The following is a 27,374-nucleotide window of genomic DNA, read 5'->3' as shown; positions in this document are numbered from 1 at the left end:
AGAAAACAAAAAATTAAGAATCTGAATTGTTTCCTTGAATAGGGCAGAAACTTCTCTAATGCAGCCTAACACATTGTGTAGCTAAACCTTTGTCCGATTAAGCTCAAAGTTTTAGTGACAGTAATTGGATGAGTAGAAATGTGAGTGAAATTAAACTCTTCCTTTCCAGCACCTTCCATCTCTCCACACAATGATAAAGGACAAGCTACAAATCTGGAACTGTAATTCATTACTTTTTCTTCCTCAAGCATTGAGCTTTTGCTTACTAATTGTGTTATAATTTTTGGGATATTCCCCCACCCCATCCCCATCCCACCTTATTCCTAACATTAAGATATTATCAAACTAGAGAATACTGTGGATATTTTCAGGAAATTCTATCAAGTGAAATCTAGAAGAGCAAATTGTGAATGAATTGAAGACAAATGTGAAAGATCTATATATATAAGAGACTCTTGGGTAAAACATGGACCAGATAAGGTCCTGAGGTCCCTTTCAACTATAAAACTTTGTAAGAAAATTAAGTATGTTACTGATTCTTTCTTACTTTTCATTTTTTTTCGATATGAGCAAAACAATACCTTCTCAGCCAAATATGAAAACCTGAACTGTTTGAAAACAAAAGCATAGAATTTCAACCTTTTAACACAGAAAATTAGATATCTTGCTGATATATTATTTATTCTTTTTTATGCTGGGTAAGGCCTGCTGGGCTGATGAGTAAGTGAACTTTTATGTACCTCAGTAACCTGTCTGTTTGATAACAACCTTGTCAATGCCTTTCATTGAGTATTTGCACATCCAAAAGCTGTCCTCAGTTCTATTTGCCAGTACTCAGTCCAAATGAAATCATTCGATATCATCAAAGAGAAATTAATTTCTTACCTTTACTCATACCAAAACATAGTTACAGGCCCAGTATTGCAAAATAATAGTCAGTGGTGATGCTGTGATAGATAACCTGTAAGTGTTCAGGCAGAAGAATGCTTTGCAAACTGCTGGAAAGGTTACTTTTCTAGCTGCTTATTAACATACTGCCAGATGCCCTCACTATGAACCATCATTCACCTGAACTTCTCAACAGAGCTACTCATGTCAAAATTATGGTGAAATTGAGATAGGCTAAGCAAATGGGTTTAAATACAAGATTTTCATAAGACTTCAGAACACTGAAGCTGTCTTGGCAGAAGCAAAGCTGGCATTTCAGAGTGATAGTAAATTCTTCCTGGAAGTCAAGATGGACAGAGGCAGGGATCAGCAAATAGATACGTCCATAAGATAATGCAGAACTAGAAAAGGATGTGTGTTCAAAGTGTAATGGTGCACCATCCTAATGCAACAGTGGGTTTCTTTCCCTTTTTGTTCACCCTTAGGTTCTCCAAGATTGTACTTTGTCTTCACTAACTCACTGTGTACAGACAGCCATAGTCAGTGACTTTGAGACAAATGCTTTAATTCTGGTTAATCTATGGTTCATGTTAGATTTATATACTCTCAGATGATCTGAGAGGCTTAGGCAGATTCTTGATTGTATGAGTGTAGAATTAACAGGCCACAAAGTCTTTTACTTGAGATTATCCTTATACACTGGCTAGTTACTGACGGTTGCAGGAATCTGTGTGTGATGTCTTCTTGTAGTAATATTCCACTGATTTTTGTGCCATGATCCTGAACTAGGAAAGATAGTTTATACCAAGTGAGCTCTTCACTAAGGTGCTATTATTTCATCTTGCAGGAAAATGCCAGGTTTAAACATTTCTGGACTACAATTTATTTCTTCCAGAGTCTAATTCAGAGGGGGTCATGTCTCTGAATCCATTAACACTGGCAGGATGGGGAGATGGAAGAGAAGGACATTATCCAGATCTTGCATGATTAACAGGAGCTTATGTTAACAGAAATACTTTCACTAGCTGGAGTGACCTATCTTGGGACATTGCAAATTCAAAAAGAGGTAGCTCTTCTCCATCTAGTTTTTCTTTCACTGAGTCCTGTCTCTACAGTCCTTGCTCAATTCACCTTGATGTTTTGCTGAAGCTTTTGTAACTTCATTTCAGAAGCTCAGCAAAAATGCTTACAAAACTGTAAACCAACTGTAGCTTATCAGCATTTTGCCAGGCTGATAAATAGAATTGGCTCAGCAAGGTGTCCTCAAATCCATGTAGCACAAGGGAGGGGAGGATTCAGACAAGAGCAAGGAAATGAACAGTGAAATTGTCACTTTTGCTGGTAGAAAGCTACTTGGGCATCTCTGCTGCTCAGAGAAGTGTACCAGAAGACTTAAAAAAGGTGGCACTGCTCCTTATCATCTGGGAGATTGTCCAATTTCTATTAAATTAAGTTTTCATACTTGTCTTTATTATGCCTGGATCAGATGTTGTATAAACAGACTGGTAAGTCACTACTAGAAGCTTACTAACAAGTAAACCAACTCTGTTGTTTGATATGGGTGTATATTATTCAAGAACTGTAAAGAGTTAGGAATCAAATACACACCCTAAATTTATAAAGCACTTTTTATGTACCTGTTTTTTCCACAAAGAACAAAAGCTAGCAATTTCCAGGAGCATGAAATCAGATAAGGAAGGCAAGACACTGGCATGTCTTAGTAGGGATCTGATGGTCAAACTAAAGGGAAAAAGCAAATACAAAGACAGTTGAACCTGGGATGGTGATCTAGGACAAGAACAGAGATGAAGGACAGCTGTGTAGGGATGGGATGAGGAAGACCATAGCAAAGATGGAATTGAATCTTGTAAGGGACACAAAAAATAGTAAGGGTTTCTAGTATTTTAACCAGAAAAGAAAGGTCAAAGAAGGTGCAACTGCCTCATGAAGAATGCTGTGAAACTGGTAACAACAGAATAGGATTAGGGTGATATACTCAACTCAATTGTTTGCCTCAATTTTCAGTATCAGGCTCTCTTCCCATGTGTTTCAAATGGGTGCCAAGGAGGAGGAGCAGAGAGCTTCCCACAATAAGTAAAGATCAGGTTCATGACCACCTGAGGAACCTGAATGTTCATAAATCTGTGGGACTTCATGAGACGCATCCTAGAATCCTGGGGGAATAGGCTGATGTGGTTGCCAAACCATTCTCTGTGATATTGGAAATGACATGACAGTCAGGTGAAGTCCCAGGTAACTAGAACAAGAGAAATATTGTACCTATCTTTAAACAGGGTAGAAAGGAGGATGCTGGGAACTACCAACCTGTAAGCCTCATCTCTGTCCCCAGGAAGATCATGGAACAGTTCCTTGTAGAAGCTGTGCTAAGGCACATGGAAGGCAGGGGGGTAGTTTGGGACAACCAGTACAGTTTCACCAAGATAGAGCCCTGTCTGAACAATCTTCTAGGATGGAGTCACTACCTCAGTGGACAAGTGAAAGGGCCAAGTTGCATTTATCTAAACTTCTGTTAAGCCTTTGACATGGTCCCCTACAAAATCCCTCTCTCTAGACTGGAGAGAGATGGATTAATAGGTGGACTCATAGATGGAAAGTGATCAGAAGGTGGTATCCAGAGGCTAGTGGTAATTTCTGAGTCCTGATGCACACCAGTGCCAAGTGTCCCTCAAGGATCCATATTGGACCAGTATTATTTAATATGTTCATTAATGACATAGATGAGAGCATTGAGCTCACCCTCAGTAAGTTTGCAGATGACACTGAGCTGAGTGGTGCAGCTGACAGCCAAGGGATCAGACCCAGCTGGCATGGGCTGCAGCCAGTGGGTCCTGACTGACCAACCTGATCTCCTTTCATGACTGGGTGACCTGCCTAGTGAATGAGGCAAAGGCTGTGGATGCTGCTTATTTGGACTTCAGCAAAGCCTTTGACACTGTCTCCTGCATCACACTCTTAGAAAAGCTGGCAGACCACAACTTGGACAAGGTCATTCTTTGCTAGGTTAAGAACTGCTGGATGGCCAGGCCCAGAGTGTGGGCGTGAATGATGTTGGTGAATGGTGATATGGCATCTAGTCCTTGGAGAAAAATACTTTTTCTTAAACAAAAAGATCTTCTGCTATACTCTTGCTCCTAAAACTTTCCCTAGTAAAATGTACTTGGCCCTTATCTTGATTATGCTATAATGTAATTTGTATTCATCCAAATTTGACATTTATTATTGAAGCTGGCAGCTATTGCAATTCAAAAATCATTTAGGCTAATAATTTTGAATGTGATATTTCCTGTGTTTAATGTATGAAAATTCTATTATTCAGCAATTTGGTGTGTTTTCCAGTAATAGTTACTTTAGAAGTTATTTTAGTGTTATTAAATGTTATTATGTATTTTAGAACTGTTGCTAATTTAATCCTATAAATAATTTAAGGAGTCATTGCAAATAAAATTTTACATATCTAAAATATGGAGATTGAAGCTAGTAATTCAGTCTTTATTCAGTTACCTATCAGATTCTGTTTCCATTTGCTTGTGCAGCTGTTCTTTCTGTTCTTTCTGTTCCTGCTGTACTATATATTTCTGTATGTACTTGTTCAAAGACTACGACTGGTAGTTTTGAGTGCCTCTCTGTATGCATTTAGTATGAACTAAATTATGAAGTAAAACAATATTTTCAGTACCTGAAACCCCCTGGCACTGTTAAGATGATCTCTAAAGAATAGTACTGAATGCCTTTCCTGCCCAAGGAAATGCATATTTCTCTTGAGTTCATACCATCTAACGCTAATGAGGTATGACAATGAAAAATGAGAATGTCTTTGTTCTGATGGGAACTCTCTTCATCTTTTAACCTCACTGTAGTTCCATATTGAAAAATTTGAAGCAATCCCAGTCTTGTGGCACAAGTTTTTCCTTCTTTCTAACTAGAAAAATTCCTTTTTCTTCCACTAAGATAAACCTCGTAATTCCTTATAAAATTGATCACACTTTTTTCCTCAGGTTATTGTAGATTTACAGAATTGATTAGGTTGGAAAAGACCTCTAAGGTCATTGAGTCCAACAGTAACACAGCGCTATCAAGTCCACCACTAAGCCATGGGCCTGATTGACCCATTTCTTCAAATACCCCCAGGGACAGCAACTCAACCACTGCTGGGCAGCCTGTTCCAATGCTTGACAGGCCTTTCCTGATGCAATCTGAGGACATTTCCTCTTGTCCTGACATTGCTGGGTAGAAGAGACTGACTCCCACTTTACTGGTACCTCCTGTAAGGTAGTTGTAGAGAGTGATAAAGTCTCCCCCCCAACATCTTTTTCTCCAGGCTAAAGAACCCCAGTTCCCTCAGCCACTCCTCAGCAGACTTGTGCTCCAGCTCCTTTCCCATCTCTGTTGCCCTCCTCTGGACACACTCCAGCACCTCATTGCCCTTGTTGTAGTGAGGCACCCAGAACTGAACACAGGATTTGTGGTGTGGCCTCACCAGTGCCAAGTACAGCAGGATGATAACTGCCATGGTCCTGCTGGCCCCTCTATTTTTTATACAAGTCAGGATCCCATTTGGCTTCTTGGCTACTGGGCACATACAAGCTCATTTTTAGACATGGTCAGGAATTTTTCTGACAGGGTGATTTCCCATCACTTTATCCCGAACCTGTAGCACAACATGAGTTTGTAGTGACCCAAGAGCAGGACCTGATATTTGGCCTTGGTGAAGTTCACATGATTCATCCAATCAATCCAGTCTGTCAACAGTCCTACACAGCTTGGTGTCATCTGCATATTGAAATTATTCTCATAGAAAATAAAGTAGGGACAACTTTTCAGTAGGCAATTACATTACATCAGCTTTCTAAAGGTAGAATGGAATTGTTCTGAAATGCAACAGTACTAAGAGCTCAGGAAATGTGATGCAATTAGAAAGGCAGCAAGTGGGATTTTGTACAGCCATACTGAAAATTATGGGAATTTTCACGTAGAAATCAGAATAACTCTTGTGAAAATAACAGTTTAACTTACAGCTTCACTGCAGATGTAAAATAGCAGAAGTTTTACATAAATGGTAAATATGTTTTACATCTTGAATATAATACAAATATCTGTGTAAAAGCAGATTCATTGCATCTGAAATTGTACATTCACATACACATAAATATCTACATATACCTAAAATGTGTCTCTACATCTTTGTGTGTGCATCTCTGCATGCTTGTTGTATATATGTATTGATTGTCTTTAGACTACTATGCTGCAAATAAATGCACAAGGATTGAAAATGTCCATTTGAAGCTTGAAAATGCACCAGCAGATTAAGAGCAAGAAAGCTAAAAGTGTTTCTTTCTGTGGCAATAATGAAGCTGATACAGCTGTGTCAATACATATGATGCAATTCTATTATATTTTATGTATCTGGGTAGATTTACAGACCAATATTTAAGATTAGCACATGAACTTAGTATGATTACATTTTTGTACTATTATATCCTGCATGGATAAAATCATAAGCATTGGCATAAAATAACATCCCTAGTTTTACAAAAATTATTTGACTATGATTATCTTCTGTATAAAAAATACTGTCTAGCCAGACCTGTCTGGCAGTGAATAATTCTTGCAAAATACATAACATTATTTACTCAGATAAGAGTGCTTAGATATTTTCAATTGAACTGCATGCTGGCTGAAGAAATATAAACAAAAGCTAATGAGCAATGACAAAATGTGAGTATGCTGAAAGGCTTTTGCTGGAATAAATAAAGTCTATGTGATGTGTCTTCTTTTTTTCCAGTCTTTAATGATCTAAAATAACAAAGAGCATATTCATGGAATACACTGATAATCAGTCTGATATTATCTGCAAAGGAATATTGAATGCAGCTGAAAAAGAGATAAAATAAAGGCATATGATGTTAGAAACATAATAGTAAGCATTAATATGAAATCAGAAATAAAAATCATACATGTTAGCATACATATAGCACAATTGAAATAATGCTGAAGTAGGTTTCATCTGGATACTGCTAAATGGTATTGAGGGTAAAGAAATGTGATACCAGTCACTCAGACAAAGCTTTTAGGCAAAGAGATATGCTTTCCACATGGGAGAGAAAGAACAGCAAAAGAGAAACATACTGATGTTTAACCTATATCCATGGTATCACCTCAGAAACCATTGGTTCAGTGTGAGTCTGCAAATGCAGAATTAAACACTGCACAATATGTGTTGATTTTTTTCAACAACAACACAGAGCTGTTTGTTGGTACAGCTGCTTTTTGACTGCTGCATTATTTAGATGATGAGCTCTTCAGATCAGGGTCATGCTTTTGCAGAAGCTTTAGAGTGCTGCAAGGCTCCAAGACTGTCCTACCATCACCACTGGGGTTAATAATTACGTTTCAATGTGATTTCTTGCTCACACATCACAGTTCTACCTAATGATACTATTGACACTACAAGGGCCTATAAAATAAACCTGAAATTGATTTTGGCATACTTAATATTTTTAAAATTCCGTTGAATTTAGCTCTAAATATTTGGGTGTTCTGATATTTTTACTTGGTCTGTTACAAAATCCTTTTTATTTTTTAGCAAATTAGTAAACATTTTTGATGCAAATCAGTTTCTGAGTATTCAGAATCTGTCCCTGTTTGACGTTTTATTTAAATCAGACCCTTTTAAAATTTAAAGTTTAGTGGATAAAATAGAGGGAAAAACTGCTGGATGCTATAAGATAGCCACCAGCAGGACAATTATTTAGGCCATGGGAAAAAGAGTTTCATGTTAAATTTGCTAAATTTGGAGTTGGAGATATTTATTCTGCATGTGCATCTCTTTACCTGACTATTCTGAAATGAAAATCTTTCTTGCTAGACATCTTCATGATTCCACAAATAGGAGAGTACCTATGCCTAAAGGGTAGTAAAAAGGGTACCCTGCCAGGCTAAAGGTGAACCAGATCAAGACTTCACAAAATTCTTTGCTCATATTTGACTCCTGCACATCCATTCTGGTTTCATTCATTTTTTGGCTTCCCCACAGCTGCTTCCCTGTAGTATTATAGGCACATATAAACATTATGGATAACCTGGGACATCCAAACTGCTCTTTGATGCTTAATTTTAGACAGCTGACATCTTTCCTTAAAAATCTGAATAGCAGCCTGATCACTGTGCTAGTCTTTTCTAATATAACACTAATTTGGACTGTCAGAACTGTCTCTTAGAAATATTTGAATCTTTTTTACTTAAGCTTCAGTGAAACTTGATGAATTGTTACCCAGATATACACTCAAATAATTAATTAGTGTAAAGAAACAAAGCTAAAAATTTCCTTTGCACAGAGTTCCAGTGGATCCAGCAAAAGAAATAAACTGATTTTTTTTCTCAGCTTCTTTTTTTCTTCTCAGCTTTTATTTACTGAGACACCTGCAAAAAGGAAAAAAAAATACACTGTAATTTAACAGGTGACATTTAAGAGATACTGCAACAGTCTAGCAAACATTCAAGTGTTTCAGCTCTTTTATTTCCTACTGTAAGGCTAGAATGTCAGAGATCTTCTCTGATGAAAAGGGTTGACAGAAAATCTTATGATTATAGTAGATGAGACTTCACAAATGTTAAACATATTTTTCCCAATAGCCCAGACTTCTTCTTTTTTACTATTCCCCTATATAAATGCTGTTTAAACAGGTTAAAACAAAATAGTGGTCACAATCCAGACCACAGCAAAGAGCACACGTGCCTGTAGCATTAGGCATATGGGAATGACATATAGGCTTCTAAATATTTTCATGTATAGTTGTGACCACATTGAAACACTACCTCCAGATTTAAACTATTTCTTTGTACACATCTCAGGGGGGTCCTTTTTCTCAATAAAATAATAGTATTTCATTTTTTAATCTGATATTTGGGGAAATATCTGAGTGATTTATTCCGAGCTCCCCAGAGCATGCACAGTGTCCTGGTAGGGGGCAAGACAGAGTGTCTGCAGCAGCCAGATCTGCTGGGGAAAAAACTAAGTTCACATGTCCATGAAGTAAAAATATCCTGAAAATAAAATGAAAACAAGCATATGACAAAACAGAATGAATATCTGGCTACAGTACTCTAACAGGACTAATGACCTTTTCCACTGAGTGACATCCAACAAGTACTTTTTCTTTTTTTTTTTTTTTTTAAACTTTTTTATTTCTATGGAACAGGGATTACTTTGAGACCTATGAACATAAGTAATGATAAAGACATGTTAAGTTCTATTGAAATAAATAGAAATGTCATCTTGAAAATACAGGAAATTATCTTCCTCCTGTTCTGCCTCATAGTTCAAGAAAAACATTTGTACATGGTACCCCAAGAACAGTTTTGATCGACTAGATAACTTAATACAAGTACTGAGATTTGAAAAAAGATATTGAAAAGTTTGAGAGGATGGAATTACTTATTTGGAAAAGATTAACCAAGGATAAGATAATAACCTTCCATTATGTAAAATGTTGCTAAAAAAGAAAGTGTTCCATGATCTAACCTTGAGCTCAAGTATGGCTAAGTAAGAAGTGGAGATGAAAAACATAAAATAAAAATAAAAATAATAATTCTAGTACATTTCTAGGAAAGTTTCAAACTTCAAAACTTGTCATAAAAGAGGAATAGAGGCAATATTGCACACCACAGACTGATTGAATTACAGCTGTTGCTCAAGATTTTATCATCCCTCATACGGATATCAGTTATCAAGCCATCACCTTCTAGGAATGGGTTTATAGCTTCCTCAACCCCAATCTAAATCCTGCATTATAGATCCCAGGGTAACAAATATTGTTATGTCACCAAATCTAGCCTGGGATCTCTGTTTGAAAATATTTTATAAAAATGGCTTTAAAACAGCTTCATCAAATCAAGGCATTATAAATTTTTCCATTCAATTGTCCAAAGCATGCTCCTGTCAGGTTCTTCTGATTCATCCCAGATGGCCTGCCTTACCCCAGAGAACCCATGGGCCATTCTTCAAACAGATCACTCTTTTAAGTCTTGACTAACCAGCTTGTCTCTGAGACTGGGCCATAAAACAGAACTGCACAGACTTCCATTGATAGTATCCCTATGATAGAAAAAAAGGCCTTTCTTAGGTTTGGCAGAACACAGAATTTTTTAAAGCTTTCTTGAGGGAGATGAAAGTGTGACAAGAGTCCAGAGACACCAGTATTGAAAGTAACAAGCACCCCTGAATAAATGGCTTTGATGGAACAATTTCCAGGACAAATATTTTTATTGATGAGTTATCAAGTCTCCTGAGACGTCCTACACAACTATACATCTGGCAATGTTGTCTTTGGGGATGCTTCTGACTGGATTATTATTTTAATTTTCTTCTTCAATCTAAGTGCTTTCATATGCCTTTAGCATAAATGATATAAAAGCAGGTGGTCAGCAACATGAGATGCAGGTAGAATCAAATACAATATTCATAAAATAAAATTCAGGTATTTTTAAGTTTATGATATCTATCAAAGAAGTTGATTCTATTTTAATAGTTTTGGATTTTTTTCATTACTTCCTTCTTAAATAAAGCAGAAATAAACTTAAATCTTTGAGATCTGCACAGACCACAAGATGTCAACAGTTTAGTTTTGGCAAGGAAAAGAAATAATAATCCCAGGAACATTTGAGACTGAGAATACTTGTCAATGCTGCCAGTGGAAGAAAGCCAAGACAAAGGAATTTTAAGATCAGAAACAACTGGAAATCAAGGATGAGACAGGAGGGTTATGATGCAGAGTTTGAGGAGATGATGAGTAAGAGGAATAAAATGCATTAAATGAAATGCAGCCATCAGGTAAGAAAGAGAAAAAAATATACTTTTATTTTCTTTGAGGTAGTTTATAATTTCTCTTTAGATTCTTATAACCTCCTGAGGACATTGCAGTGCCTGCATACCACAAAGAGATCATCTGGAAAGAAAATTTGTAATATGGCATCTCCACTTTATATTTTCATAACAACAAATGGAGTTTATAAATTTGAATAAAAGATGCGATTATATAAATTATGTAAATTATATAGAATTTCTACAAAGGTCCATTTTGTTCAAATCCTTAAATGTTTTTTGTCTTTAAATTACAGCATGGTTTAAATTAAGCAGAAAAACTTTCTCTTTAATACCATATGAGAATGTAATAGACTTTTAGAAAACTTCCCAGTCTTGATTTCAAGATGCCAAGAGATGAGAAAATCTGTCACTAGCATTGATAGATTTTATTCTATAATTGATGAAAATACATAACTTATTTCCAGTGTGAATATCTAGTTTCAATTTCTGAGTACTGGTTCTTGGTACTATATCTTGCACGAGATAAAAGATCTCTGTACAACTTAATGTTTTTTTGGGTTTTTTTTCTGTGAAGATACTTACATACTGCAATCAAATCACCTTACAATCTTCTTTTTTATATGTTCTGTATTTCACTTTATGGTACTTTCTCCAGTGCTTTCATCATTTTTGCCAATCTTTTTTCATGAACTTTCCCTAACTTTTATCCTTCTTCTAAAATATCTAAAAACCATAATTACAGAGAATATATGATAATACTCCCTGCAATGGTGAAATCAACTCTGTGCTCTAATTAAGTTTTCTCTTCCTTCTCCAAGAATAAAATTACTTCTTGCTGCTACAGCATTTTTCTGAATGCTGGTTATCTTGCTGCTAGGTCTCTTAGGTCTTTTGCACCTCTTCATTTTGGGGAAAAAATCTTTTTCTGCCAACTCCAATATTAAAATAACTTTCTATCTGGCTGCATTAGAAATAGTCCATTCGAATATAAATGGTTTATCAAACTATCCAGATTATTTTATGACATCTACATTCTCATTATTATTTACCATTGGGAAAAATACTTTGCCTTCCACATGTTTTATTGCTGGTGATTGCATAATTAGTTTTCTATTATGTGTCATTGTATAGTGTCCTGGCCCCTGTGAAAGCCACTTCTTCTGTATAATAACAACTAACCACTCAGAGCTCATTTTTAAGTCTGTTAACCGGTTCTTGATCCATTCAGCATATTATATTTTATGATACCATACTGTGTCTATTAAGTATATTTATTAAACAGTGAAAATTAATAGCCTGGAATCTTCTTAAAAGTGCTTTCAGCTTCAGATTGTTTCAGCTTTCTTTCAGCAATGACTGGTCTCTTCATTAAGGAGACATCAGAAATCATGCTTCTGTACAGTTCTTCTGCACTAGAAGGTAATCTATCATTACAAATCCATTATAACTTGCTTTCAGCAAACAAGGTTGACTCTAACAGCATAGAACACAATTGATATTCAGGCTATCCTGCTTTTTCCCCTTCTGAGATTAAAAGAACTGCTAATAAAATATTCTATCAAAGATTTTTTCCAACATCTAGAAAATCTGGAACTGTCTCTGCATTCTGATGTAATATTTCCTTTATCAGTTTCAAGAAATCATTGACAGCAATTTTTAAAACTGCCTTACAATTCTTATCAGTCTTGCAAATACTATTTCATATGGAGGAAGACAATATACAATGATTAATGTACCAGAGAGCTCCTTTGTCTCTCAGAAACAAGGATACATTGAAGGGAGTCTGCCCACATCTTCGAGTTCTGGATTGATTAGACTTTTTCAAGTGGTAGTGTGCAGCATAGAAAATATCCATACAAGCTGTAAAAAATGCATCACCCTTCAAATTTGTGGATGAAAGAAACATTAAGAAAAAAAGAGACTGAACAGAAAACTGAAAATATATGCTTATGTCTAAATGTAGAAGTAATAATTTAAAACATCTTTTAAGAATATTCTAGTTGCAGTCATCACCATTCACAATTTTTAAGACCACCATTGTATTTGTTGGTACTGGCTTATTTGGAGGCTGCAATCTGTTTCTTTTATAGAAGCTGTCTGTCATATTTGTTCTTTGTTAATCTAGTTATATTATTTGGGGGATTTTGTTTAACTCTTGCTATAACTGCATATAAAGTACAAAAAATAAGAAAACAATGATTTTTTCTATGGGCAGTTAGAAGGACTTGCAACGGTGGTGTTGTTTTGCACCACTTAATTAGTGGTTTGTCTGGAGTTTCTTCTGTCTTCACTTAGAGGCAGGATTAAAAAATACACAAAGGAAATATATTTTCTCGTGTTCAGACTTGGTTGCTTATTAAATCTTATCAAAAGTATGGAAAGTTCAGCAACAGTTCTAGACACCAGCGACAAGTGAGCACAATGGAGCAAGATCCAGTCAGCTACAAGGTCTCTTAAAGCTAAACAGTCCAATAGAGGATTGACATCTATATTACTTATACTTTTAACCCAATAATCAAACTCTTGTGACCCACAGTTGCTGCACTAAGTGTCCAGACAGAAACTACTGCCTGAAATCATGAAGAGGGAAGAAGATGAGCACCTAAAGAGACACCCCCCAAAATTCTCCATCTTGTCCCATATCTATCACTATATTATAAAACCCTCAAATTTAAAATCCTTCACCATATGAAATCACACACTTCTATTTAACTACACACACATGATTTTAACTTCGTCACTCAAATTTGGAAGCCTTCCCCAAGGCCTCAGGTCAAAAGCAGTGTTCTCCAGGGGTCAGTGCAAGAAAGCACAGAAAGCTCAAAACCATCAGGTTTCTGGTATCCAACAGTCCTACTCTCAGCAACAAAACTGTGCTATTTCTAAGGATTCATGGAAGTCACTGAATATGCCATTTCCAATAGAGAAAGAGAGGCAGTTTCAATGAGTTTCTATTATAATGCATCTAGTAGCTGCTTTTTGCTTTGGCACTCCAATATTTTTTTACCAAAAATTATTTAAAGAACCTTCCTTCTGGAATACAGTAAGACATCTATTAGTTCAAAATGCTTAGATTTTCAGGGAAGTGATTTTTTTCATAGCAACAATTCACCTGAAGTAAAATATGTTAACCTTTCTACCCATCTCTTCTTTGTCTTCATAAGCTTGAGGAAAATGTTGCCCTGAATATTTAAAGCAGCTAGTTTACTGTGGGCTCATTCCTGCTCACCTCTAAACAAGAGATATGCTCCTAGAAGTTCAGAAATATTATGAGCACTAAATTGTAGCAGCAGTTGTAAAAAAATAAATTGGGGTTAGTACCCTGTTGTTCTCCCATCGTTTCCTGTGAAGATGTTTAGAGACTGAAAACTAATGGAGAGAGACTGTAAAAGTGAAGTGTTTCAAAGTAAGGTGAAGAAGTTTAAATTAATCTTTATTTTCAGAATGCTTTCTACCTAGGCTCAGGCTATCCCCTCTGTGTGTTTAATGCCATCATTACAAATATTCTTCCCCCTTGACTGAATAATGAACTGCTTTTCTGGTCCTAGAATAACAGCTTATGATTTTTACTTACTACTTGATTCCACTGCAGATGATGTAGATGATGTAGTAGCTTTTATGAAAGAGTTTTTCATTCTATGTTTTTTCCTTCTTTTCTGTTTTAGAAAAACTCTAAGTAAAGAAATATGTTCACAAGAGATATTCCTCTTCTCAACATTATGGAAAAATCAGACACAGTTCTTTAGTGTGAAAATTTACTTGTGAGAATTTTTTACTCCATATGAAGAAAACATTAAAATGTTTTCCACCTCAAGTACATTCTGGTCAGAGATGTATAATGGAGATTCAGTGGACATGAGGGCATAAACTTCTCAATGCCTCATCATACAGCTGCACCTCTTTTTCACCATGAGATCTCTTGGGGGATTTCAGATATGCAGTAAATCCATAACTGATTGTGGATGATCTTCTATTGAAAGCAAACACACTACTATTTCTGAGACACTTTAAACATTAATTGTAGGATTTGAAAAATACTTTGCATCCATTTTCACATTAAAAACTAAATCTCTACTTTTTGAGGTTTATTTCATGTTACAAGATGATATCTGACTAGCTATTTGCAATGCAATTAACAGCTTGAAATTAAAATTTCCATTTCACTCCCTGCATAAGCAAGAGAGCAAACAAAATTTGTTTGCTTGTTCATTTTGGTAGAACTTACCATCAAAAAGTTTGCATGATGAATTTACCCTTTCTCGAAAATAAAAAAAAATTAAATTTACAAATAATAGTACCCTCAATACAAACTCTGGAACATAGAGGGCACTGTTACATTAATGAAAATAATATTTTATTAACAGGACTATTTAGAATTTCTTTTAATGTTAGGAACTAAAGCACCATTATGGTATAGGATAGTGATAGTCATGATGTAACTGTTACTGTCTCCAAAAAGGCAGCTCATACAAAATGTAAATGGAATCACATAAGCAGTGTATTTATCCAGAATGACTTAAAAAATAAAAATCTATATATAGAGATGACTTTTATTTATTTCTTTAAGTAAGTTTTGCATTTTAGACTCATAAATTCTGCTTTAAAATAACCTCATAGTATCCTAACTTGCAGAGATGCAACCCTTATCTTCCTAACACATTTCAGAAAGGATATTTACCACATCACAAAGTATCTTATACACTAAGGAGAACCATAATCACCATTTTACAGGTAGAGAAATGGAGTAATTTTGCTTTTTTTCAACTGGCTTAATGAGGAAGAAGTCTACTTAGCAGTAGACTTAGCAGTGCCATAGTTCTTCTTTCCTGTCATTCCATCCTTCCCCTACTGCCCACAGGCAACAGCAGTACTTGAAGAGGAGGAGCTTTATGCAGACTGTTTTCCTGGGCAGCCGTGCTTTATTCTGTGCTCTGGAAGACTATGCAATTAAGAAGAGCAATTGTAGGTCAGAAGACAGAAGTCAGGCACCACTAGCTAGAAAGTTATTTTGAATTACTCTAATAATTTAGGCCATGGCATAAAGACATGTTTTCAGAATAATTTATATATTTCAAATCTGCACTGCACGAAGATCTTTTCAAACATAAAAAACTGTAAGACATTCTACCTTAACTATGTCACAAGTTTAAAACTGAGTATTGTCAGATCTTCTGGACAAAACATGAAAGGAATATTTCTCAAACAATAATTTATCTCTAATTCTAGTTTTAAAACATCCATGAAAGTATTTGAAGGAGTCAAATGTGTCTGGCATAGAGAGAGTTATGTGCCTGAGAACTAATTATCTGTGTTACAAACTGGGGAGGCATGAGGAAATATTCTTCAGGGATTTTGAAGAATTATACATTGAAACTGGCAGGCCTTTGAAAAATGCAGATTTTTTTATTACATAAATAGAAGCTGCAGAGACTTCTTGGCATAAACTCAGCATACTTACATTGTACAACCTGCAATTTAAAGTTTTGTTAGAAACACCCTACCCCAAATTTGCCATTAAACATGCCAATTGATGGAGACAAAGACCCACAGACTATGTATGAACTGTATCATAAATTAGTTTCTTTTTCACTTAGAGTTATCTGTTTAAATAGACAAGGAAAATGATAGTTGAAAGGCTTATGAGTTAAGTGGTCCTAAATACTTTTTTTTTTTTCTGAGCTTGAGTCATATTAAGGGAGCAGACTTTTTTCTTTAAGGTAGCCTGTCATAGCTGATACATCTTCTGGGACAGTCCCTGTGACTCCTGTGTTCTATTCTGCTCCTGGCAAGTCGTAATAATGTCACATTCAGAAAATCTCAACTCTAGCACCACAATTATCACTGTTTTTCTTTTCCAGTTCAATTCACAGCTCTCTTAACCCAACCAGTTCCAAAACACTGCGTGCAGCAGTCTTCTCTTTCCTTTCACATTGAACAAGCTCCTTTCCCGTTAGCAGATTTTAACAAGAAAAAAACAATGTGCTTTGAGGAATATTAATCATAAATAAGCATGATGAAAGACTAGATCTGCAATTTCAAGGTGTGGAAAAAGGAACCTTCTTATTGTAGGAGTCTATGGCTGAGAGGCAGATGATGTACAACTAGCAGGATCATGTTGAACCTTCTGTGCTCCTGATTGGGTTGGTTTATAGGGACTTGCCTGGGAAAAAGATTTTGTAAAAACGGAGACATCCCAAAAGAAACTAAAGGATGCAAACAGACACAGTCATGAGCAATATATGAAGAGCAGTATCTTTCTAGATACATTTTTATTGAATGAGGGTCATATGTAACTTTAAGAATAAAAAAATATGGGACAAGTTTTTATTGAAGAAGTGCTCCCCCTTTTTGCCTAGAACTACAGACTTTTGAGGTCCTTAAGGATCTAATGCCTTTTTCCTCCCACAAAATCTGCCATCTCTGTATTTCTGACTTCCTCAGTTTCTTTGACAAGCACTAAGTACCATAGGCAGCTTTTCAATTCACATTTTCTGAAAATTGAATATGAAAAAGACATTAAGAAAATACCAACTATTACTATATTATTCATTTTAAGACAAAGTGAGACTGGAAAATGGTTTCATACCTTTCAGTTCACAGAAATACCTATCTAAATTCTTGAAGACTGAAATACTACTCATTTTACCTATTTTCTTTCCCAGAACACAATTAGTTTCGAAAGCAAAAGAAACAGAGATTTTCTGTCCAACTAGTTATTTACTTTGAAATTTTTCTGAGCATTAATTAGTGCTTCTGTCAAAATAAGAATTTTTGCCATTCTGAGAACGTGCAAACCTCCCACACACATCCTATTGCCCCAGTTCCCAGAAGATCTGGATTTGTAAAATACAATAAGGTGGTTTTGAAAAGGAATTGAATCACACAGGTTTTTTTGCTATGTCATTTGTATGACATAGATTTTGGGATTTATTCTCTCTTTTTTTTTCCTCTACAGGCACATTCTCCAAACTAGACTAGTGAATATTGACAGCAAAAGTTTGACAAAATAATTTTTTTTATACTTTTTCTTCTGACACTTGCAGACACATACTTGCAGTAGTAAAACTTCTGCAAGAGTGAACATGTACAGACATTTTGTTTTATAATGGAATGATCATAGAATCATTGAATAGTTTGGGTTGGAAGGGACATTAAAGGTCATCTAATTCCAGCCCTGCAGCCATGGGCAGGGACATGTTTCTCTTCCCTAAAGCAGGTTGCCCAAAGCCCCATCCAACCTGGCTTTAAACATTTCTGAGTATGGGCCATCCATTACTTCTCTGGGCAACTCCTTCCAGTATCTCACTATTTTCATAGTGAACAATTTCTCCCTAATATCTAATCTTATTGTTTAAAACTATAAACCCTCATTCTATTACTAGAAGCCTTGGTAAAATGTCCCTCTCCAGTTCCCTTTTAGACCCTCTTCAGGTATTGGAAAGTGCTCTAAGGTGTCCCTGGAACCTTTTTTCCTCCAGGCTGAATAACCCAAAATCTTTCAGCCTGTCTTCACAGGTGTTCCAGCCCTCTGATCATCTTTGTGGCCCTCCTCTGGGCTCAGTACAACAGGTTCACAACTTTCTTGTGCTGGTGGTCACAGAGATGAACACAATGATCCAGAAGGGATCTCATTAATAGAGAGTTAGAAAACACGTCCCTCAATCTGCCAGTCAAGATTCTTTTGATGTAACCTAGAATACATTTGTGTTTCCAGGCTGCAAGTATATGCTGCCAAGTTGTTTTGAGCTTCTCATCAACCAACATCCCTATGTCTTTCTCCTCAGTGCTGATCTCAACCCTCTCTTCAGCCAGTTTGTAGTTTTGGTTTGGACTCACATATAGATAGGACTGTATACTTGACCTTGTTGAACTTCAAACTTGTTTGAGGGGACACTAGGGGACACTAGTCCAACTGTCCAAGTTGCCAACAAATATGTTGAATGGTATAAATCCCAATACTGATCCCTGAGGATTGTCACTAGTCACTGCTCTTCACTTGGACATTGAGCCATTGACTAACACTGTAATCCCAATACAGAAATTCATCAGACAAAATTTACCCTTAATGAAGCCATACTGGCTCACATCAATGACCTCAGTATTTTCCATGTACCTTAGCATGACTTCCATAATAAACACTTCAAAAGTATAGAATGATCACTAAATGAAACACACAAATTTCCAAATTCTCCTATAGAAGCCTTCAAAGACATCAAAACAATATAAAGCACGGAACTGGAGAAAGATAGCCCAGAGCTGACCAAAGCATCCATCTTTAGTACACATTTAATTAATTTCTTAAAGAGTTTTAACAATCTGTAATATCAATTAAAGAAATTGCAAGATATTTTTGCATAAAGAATTGAAAAATTCCTTGCTGCTTGATTTGTATTTCTACTGCTACTGAACCCTGAATTTTGCTGATAGTTTTTATTCTGTATTTCCTTCATCCACCCAACTTCATGTTGATATGACTGCTCTCTCTTAGAAGAGCTAGCACAGCTTGTGGTAGACAGAACTGTTTCCACAAAGGTGCCCTGAAGAGCTGTGCAGTAACAATTTTGCATGACAAAATTGTGGTGCTTAATCTGAACGCCTGAATATCATGAAACGGAGAGAAAAATGTCAGACCCGTCCTCTAGTGTGTGCCCTCTCACAAGTGGGCAATAGGAGAGACTGTCTCTGCCCTGCTACTGGACAGTGCCCTCACCCAAAAATGGAGGACAGCTCAGCACAGCATAAACATGAAGGGAGGCAAGAATATATAGAAAATGCTACAAAGAGAGTTTCAGATTAAGTATGACTGTTTTCAGAAAGGAGGAAAACATGAAATTTTTTATGTTGTTATTTCATCCACTGGTTTAGTGAGAAATAGATTTCCATTTTTAACATGTTCTTCTGACTTTGGGAGATGTGTTTCTCCTTAGAAATACTCCTCTTTCTTTTCCCATCACCTCTAACTTTAAAAGCTTTCCTTTGTCCTTTTATCATTTAAAAAAATTAAAGTAGAAATAGCTAAAAAGAAGTAGAAGAAATGCATTTTTCTTGTGCTGACACCACTTCTACCACTTTTACAGTGAAGAAATGAGATATATTGATTTTTTTTTTTTTTTTCATATTTGGATAAGCTCTGATCATAATTAGTGTTAACTTTCTTCAGATACAAAGACAGTCATCCAACACTATTGCTACTCTTCTCTGTGATCCCAGCTCAAATCACACTATAGAATGGAGAATACCAGGTTCTCCATTAGGCACCCATGGATTCTCTTCACTCTGGATGATGCAATTTCCAGCTCCATGATAAAATTTTCATTGCCCTGGTATCTCCTTTTCCATCCTTTCTTAAGCCACAACTATTCCTTGCTGAAAACATGTCTGAATCTCCTATTTTCTCTAATTTGTCCGTTTTCCTCTGACCTTTCTTTTCACTGGCAAATTGAGTTTTCTTTTTGTATTACCTCATAGACTTCAGGAAGGGTGAGTTCTAGGAAGCATGAGCTTAGCTATTGAATTTTTTTGATGCAATACTTCTCTTACAGCCACAACTTCCTGACTAACTATGTATTCCCAAGGTGCCTCTATTACCTGTGCTCACATGGCACACACACCAGCCTCAGTAACCATTGGAATTAAATACTTCTGTCCCAAAAAGCCACAGTTGGAATGTAGTGATCTAACAGGTGCATAGTTTTTGAGATTTTAGTTTTAGGTATGTTCAATATAGTGCTTGCATCCAAAACTAAGCTGGTCACTGAATTACATGGGATTGTGCCTGGATTATTTTAAATTGTAGAATAATGAGTATAGAGTAAATCACAAAAGCATGTCCCATCTGAATTTGCAGATCATTAGAGAAATGTAGAGGATTGCAAATTTGGAGCACGATGTCCAGCCTTTGGCTGGATATTAATAGGTACTGTGGTTTGCAAAGTTTTGAGAATTTTGACTGAGGACTTGGGGATTAGGATTTCCACATGTTTTGGTCACAGGGTGGTTTTATAGGAATTCACATTTGGTGAATGTGCATGTGAATACAAATGTTGAATAATAAATTTACAAGAGCTTGAAAAAATGAAATTTATGAAACATCCTAGCAGTTAAAAACACACTGTTTTTTGAATCTACAGAAGCTTTTGATCCTATTGAGAGCTGTATTAAAGTTAATATAGGAATTTTTCTGTATTTCACTGAACACTTGTTCCATTGCAAACTTACTTTCAAAGATATTACAGTTTTCTACCTTCAGATATTAAAGGGACAGTTTAAAGAGTTTTGTGTAATGACATTTTAAATTCAACACAAGTTGCAGAAGTCTGCTAGTTCAAGTTTATTTACAGTTTTAACCCATTCCCAGTTTTTTGTCTTTTTTTATGTCTTGTATATATTAAGTTTGGCAGTGACAACTCTGCAAATATATAAGTATACATACATGTATCTCTAAAACAAAAAAGACACATGAATAGTTTGCTTTATGGTCATTTTCTTTTCAGTCTTACAAAGAAAGCTGTAATTTCCCATTCTCAAGTGTCAACCAAATTTTCACAAATGTGAGGAAACAATGGTTGTGAAAATGTTAGACAAGTGAGTAATGGGACAATTAGATCATGACAGACTTTCTCTCTAAAACACATAAACTAATCACAGTCTTCACACTGATACTCAAATACAGATCTGAGACAAGGGACTGATATAAAAAACTCTTCACACATGCCAGCATACTCTTTAATACTTAAAGAGTATTAAATAGCTCTTCACACATGATGGCATAATATTTTAGAAGTTTGATATATTTTAGAATCATTGCCTTTGTGTCCAATTCAACAGAGAGAAGGAAGAAAAACAATTACCTCAATTTTAGCCATGACAAATGCAAGCAGCACTTCAGAAGGTTGATTATAACCCCATTGATTGCATGAGTGTTGATGGGATCTGTACTCTGTTGTGTGAGACTGAAACAGATAATAAGAAATCAGTAGTTTCACTTCTTAAATTTTTAAACATCATAATGCATCTGGAGAGGATTTACATGTGAAAGAGGGAAACCTAAAATTGTATGTGAGAATGTCTTAGATGCACTGACCAGAGAAATAATTTTAGAAATGAAAAAGTAACTTAAATTTTGCATGCCATTTGTTTTGTGAATGCTCCTTCTCTTTAGGAAAGTTTACGGTTACTGGCTGTGTATACAAATTGCTGAAATATTTTCCTCTGAAATCTTGTTACCTCTACCAAAATTATCCCCACTACTAAAATTATCCAAAAGGCCAGATGAAAGTATGTTGTGTTCTTGATTTTTGAAGCAGGCAGCTGTTACACCCCTGGAAATAGTGTCTTACTCTCTGCCCTGACCTTATGCTGTCAGGATCAGGTCATGGGGAAATAACACCATGGAGGTTACCTGCTCCCAAGTCTTTGTTTCCAGGACCCATATCTTTATTTTCCACCTCCTGCAACATATTCAGAGCATAGATAGGTGGAACATTTTGGTAAAGAAGCCAAAAACTGTCTGCTGCATAAACTAAAGGGTTTTTATTTCACACAGCCTCTGGTGCTGCAATCTCGTAGCAGGCTTCCAAGGCTATGCATAGAGCCTCTGATCAAAAGAAACATCTTCCTAAATATCAGCCTAGTAATCTTGATTGACTCCTATATTTTGGAATACACAATTTTCTGAATATTTTATGTGTCAAATGTGTTTGTTTTAAAGACTTGAATAAATGTTTTAACAAAATATGTATTTCAGTTATTTGCAGCAACAAGTAGTTTTTTTAAAGGCAAAGAAACTTAATTTTTGTTATGGGTTTTTATTTTCTCTTTAATAACTGAAAATGAAACAATTGTGGTTATTGATTTGCATTACAGTTTTATCTAGTGCATATAGTGGTTTTATCTGTTTTACTTTTTGTGTTTTTCTTGCAATGCAAATCAACCTTTTGATATAACTATTTTCATATCTTTGGATAAATAGTGTTTTTGTGTCTTGTATATGTCAATTGTATGTACAGGAACAGTCCATTCAATTTCAATGTAAATATGAGTTTCTAGCTATGATAACATTATATTGTGGTTGAGTTGTTCATTGTAATCAGAAGAATAGAATACCTCAGAAAAAAAGGTGAAAAGAGCAAGACTTTTATTCAAGTGCCTTTTTATTATAAATGGGTTCTTTTAAAGCAACTTCTTCCTCTCTCTTTCTTACTCCGATGGCAGAAATGTACTTGAGTACAATTTAGCATTTTAAACACTCTGTGAATTTTCTTTCATTTCTACAGTGCTGTTCTCCCAAATAGCACACACTTGAAACTTCTCTGTCCATTGGTACATTGCAAAAACTAAGAAACTGTAGAATTTTGTAAAAATGAGAAGATCCAATTCAGATTTTACAATGTCTTCCCAGATCATGACACTTCTCTACCACCAAGTCTTTATTCTGGATGAGAATTTATCACTGAGATGGCAAGATTCACAAAGGGTGTCATAAAATCTTTTACTGCCAACAAGGAGAGGAATATTAGAAAGTGGAGGGTAGTATAAAACAAATTGTCTTTTCTGAGCAGTTTCTGTATGCAAATTTTTCTGTACCATAGCTTGATTTGCTCTTTGGTAGCAATGGAATATAAATCCTTAGAAACAATGTGAAATACATTAGGGTTTTCATTTCAAGTTATGTGAGTTTATTTCACTACAAGTGGATTCTTTTCAGACAATTTCCTCCACATTCATGCCATGGTGTGATTCACAGTGTCTTCATGTTTCTTTTAATAAGTTGAAGAGATAAAAGAAAACTTATTTATTTATTTATTTATTTTCTCCATGAAGGAGGACTGTACTAGACTAAAGTGCTGTAGAAACCAGGTGAAGAGTTATGATTCCAAGCAGTGAAGCCTAAAACAGCTTATTGTGCTTTTGATAGATGAGATTAATTTGATATCTCTTTTTTGGATGTCCTTCAGATGTTTTCTTAGTATGAAAGAAAACACAGACAATACAATATATAAAAATCGCAGATAGAGAGTACTGATAAGGGTTAAACTAAATCTTGATCACTCACTCCCTATTTTAATGCATTTCTCACCAAGAAACATCTCAGAGTTTGAATCGTTCCTTTTGCTGTTTCTTCCAGAACCTCTCCCAGTAATCATCACTGAGGCCCATCTGCCCACAGATTCACAGAATTATTTAGGCTGGAAAAGAGCTATAAAATCATCTTTTCAACAGTTAACCTACAGCTCAGGATGACAGTATTATTCTCTGATGCTGAGTCTGGCAGGTACACAAGGAGTTTTTAACATTTTCCTTTTCCTTCTTTTCTTCCACATCAGCTCTGCGACACCTATCATACTTCATAGTGAAGTAAAGCTTTAAGGCATCATAAAAATTAGAGACATCTTTACATCATGGCCATGCCTTGTTTTGGCAAAAACTGTTATTCAGATATCTACTCTGGTAAAATAATTCTTAGAATAGTGTCCTGGTTCCAGTCAAGGTAGGGTTAGAGAGTTACTGTGTACCACTGCATTTCCTTGCTGGGCAACAGGGAGAAGGGATTCTCCTCTGAGGAGAGAGGGTTTCTTCCAGTTGAGAAAATATGATGGAGTGTCTTTTATCAGGGATGTATTTCCTTATGAATAGTTTATTTTCTCATACCTTTTGTTTTTTTTTTTTTTCCTGTTATTGCTTATTTTCTTATGTCGTTGTTTCCAGTAATTTTTTCTTATCTCAACCAGAGATCTTTGCCTTTTGTGCCTCCAATTCTCGACGTCATCCCCCTACAGGAGGAAAGTGGAGGGGAAGAGGGAGCAGTGTGTGGTTTTGGAGAAACTCAGTAGGGGCACTGAATTGGGGAATACCATTCCTAAAATGAAAAATACTATGAAAAATAGGGTAATATATTAATATCTTGAGCTTAAAACATGTAGCTTGCTCAAACTGGTCTCCTGCCAGGTTTATATTAGGTGTAGATATGTTTTAGTATTTCCAGAGCTTAAAATCTATGACACATTTGACCTGTAGGAAACAGTGAGTGTCCCTCCCACAGTTAAAAACTGCAAAAATAAAGCATGATTCCAGAAGATATATCTTCCATTGAATGCCTGTTATCTGCTTTGGGAAAATCAGCTAGACAGTAGGAATCTAAATGAAAACAGAAGGAAAATTCTAAAATGCAGAATATGTAACACAGCTCTGTGGTAAGAACCATGAAGATGTGTAACTCATCAAAAGGATGACTGCATTCAGCCAGGACACAGGGTTTCTTCTTCCAGCTGCCATTTGAAGCTGTTGACTGCAATCAAATAGGAGAAATCTGTTTCTTTGGCTTGCATTCCAAATCAGGCACTGCACTGTCTTGCATTGAAAAATAACCAGGAGCTGGAATTTGGCCCCAGCAAGTCTGCATTTCTTGCAGCTGTTCACAGATTAACTAGATGGAAGAATGAGAATTTTCCAATAAAGCAGGAATAAGTCCCTGTCCCCCTTCCACTCCCTGACTTCCCATTAGGTCCTGTTCCTGACCAGCAATGAAAGTATCCTCTTGTGAAAATCAAGCATTTTTTTCGGTTCTTCAAAGCATGAATTTTACTTTCCTCATTCCTAAGAGTTTTGAATAGTGCTTCCTGAAAATTAAAAATTAAAAACTAAATAAGTGATCCTGAATATTTTTATCCATTGATGCAAGCCAGAATCTTCTTCATTATGGTCCTCAATAGATTACTGGCAGTGACATTTTCAGATTTTTGTAACAAGTTTCATCACATTTGTTTTTCAGATGTAATCAATGGAATCAAAAATCTGTTGAAAAGGTGTCTGGTACAGGCAATAGTAGCCATATGATACACAAAATTTAAGAGGTCTCATTGGTCTATCTCTATACTCAAATTCAGAAGTTTCTTCAGTGGTTGCTTCCAAACTCATAATGTAACTTTAGGACAGGGCACCAGATCTGCAGTCACAGGGTGCACCTTCTGTAGGCTAAGAAAACTATGTTCATATTTAAGGCAATATTTTTTTATTAGGCTGGTGAAAAAATAGTTAAACTATTAAAAAATCACTTGATTTACAATAGCATTAATCAAATTAGATCATTATTTCAAGAAAAAAGTAGTTTTAATTAAATATTTAATGTTGATATACACAAACTTTCTATAAATCTAATTCTTTCCTGGGGGGATACTCACACTTCCAATATTTCTGTGGGTTCTTTGGCTGATGGGACTAGTCTTCCAAGAAGCAGGTGGCATAGATTTGAGCCATCAACATCCAAAAACAGTCCACTGTCCAATTGTCTAACAGAACCATGACACTGTTATGTTCCTTTTATCCATGCTGGGTTGTGTCACCTCCAAATGGATTGTGTCTCCTCCATGTTGAAGCAGTACAAGAAACTGGAAAGGCCTTGACTCTGTATAAGCACTATCCAACAACAATGAAAACATCTCTGTATCATCAACAGGTTTTTTAGCAAAACCAAGGCAGACCCTCATTCTGTGAAGAAAATTAACTCTACCACAGGCAAAACTGGCACAGGAGTAAATCACCTAATGAACAGTTGTCTTCTCACCATGACCAGTTCCCACTTTTGGAAAGGGGGTAGCTCTGCCTCTCTCCTGGCTTGGCTCAAATAGAGCACTGTTACTTAGGAAACTTTTTGTTTCATTATTAAGTGCAAGCTATAGAGTGAAATTTGGCAATGCAACAGGAAAAATATCAGAGAAATTGCAACACAGGATCTTAACTAAGCTGGAGATTGATAATTTGAAGTCAATTGCTTCATAAGTTCCGTTCAGTAATAAAATACATAAAAATCAATGTAAAATTCCAGATTGAAAGATTTTCTGTAGTTTACTACCACCTTCAATTGTCATTACATCAACCAAGAGCGGTAACCAAAAATTTTTTCCTATTCCTCAGAAAAAATAGAAATCAAAGTTAATATTCCCTCATGCATTTGCTTTTATACGTGTCTACATAGGCAATAAAGCTGGTTATACACTACATTCAATTAAAAAGCTGTGCAATAACAGGCCAAGCAAAGAACTAGAAGAGAACAACAAGCCAAGCCCATAACTTAAAATACCTACACCCAGAACACACTTTTGACTAAATTTCTAGTAGCAGCATACCAGTCCAAAGTAGTATTTGGTACTTAAAGGTATCTGAAAGGAGACAACACTAGCAGTAGGTTCTAAACACATTTCTTTTCCTTGTCTTCCAGTGTCCTATGTTTATCTCCAGTTAATGTTTCACTGGGTTTCATGGTTTGCAGGGACTCCTTATCCATTGACATTTATGTTGTGATATTCAGTTTAGGAGCAATCACACTGAAATTGGTACAGGCTTTTGAAACTCTGGTAATTTCCCAAAAACAGCAATCAGCAATCAAAAAACAGAAAAAAAATAAAAGGAAAACTTAGTGGATACTAGCATACCTCACCTCTCTTTAAAGTAGTACTTTAGCACTGGAAATAGGAAAATGAAAGCATAACTTTAAGCTATTATGTTAGTAGAAAAGGCATAAAAAGAAACAAATTTTGTTCTGTAAAAAACCAGACCTGAATATTAAAGGAAAGAGCAGTCATTCACCTAGGGCTTTTCTGGGCTACTGGCCTCACATGATCCTACCTTTAAGAAACAACTACTT

Source organism: Erithacus rubecula (assembly GCF_903797595.1).
Source record: "Erithacus rubecula genome assembly, chromosome: 4".
Classification (NCBI taxonomy): Eukaryota; Metazoa; Chordata; class Aves; order Passeriformes; family Muscicapidae; genus Erithacus; species Erithacus rubecula.
The sequence above is the reverse complement of the archived record's forward strand: the minus strand, read 5'-3'. Positions refer to the sequence as shown.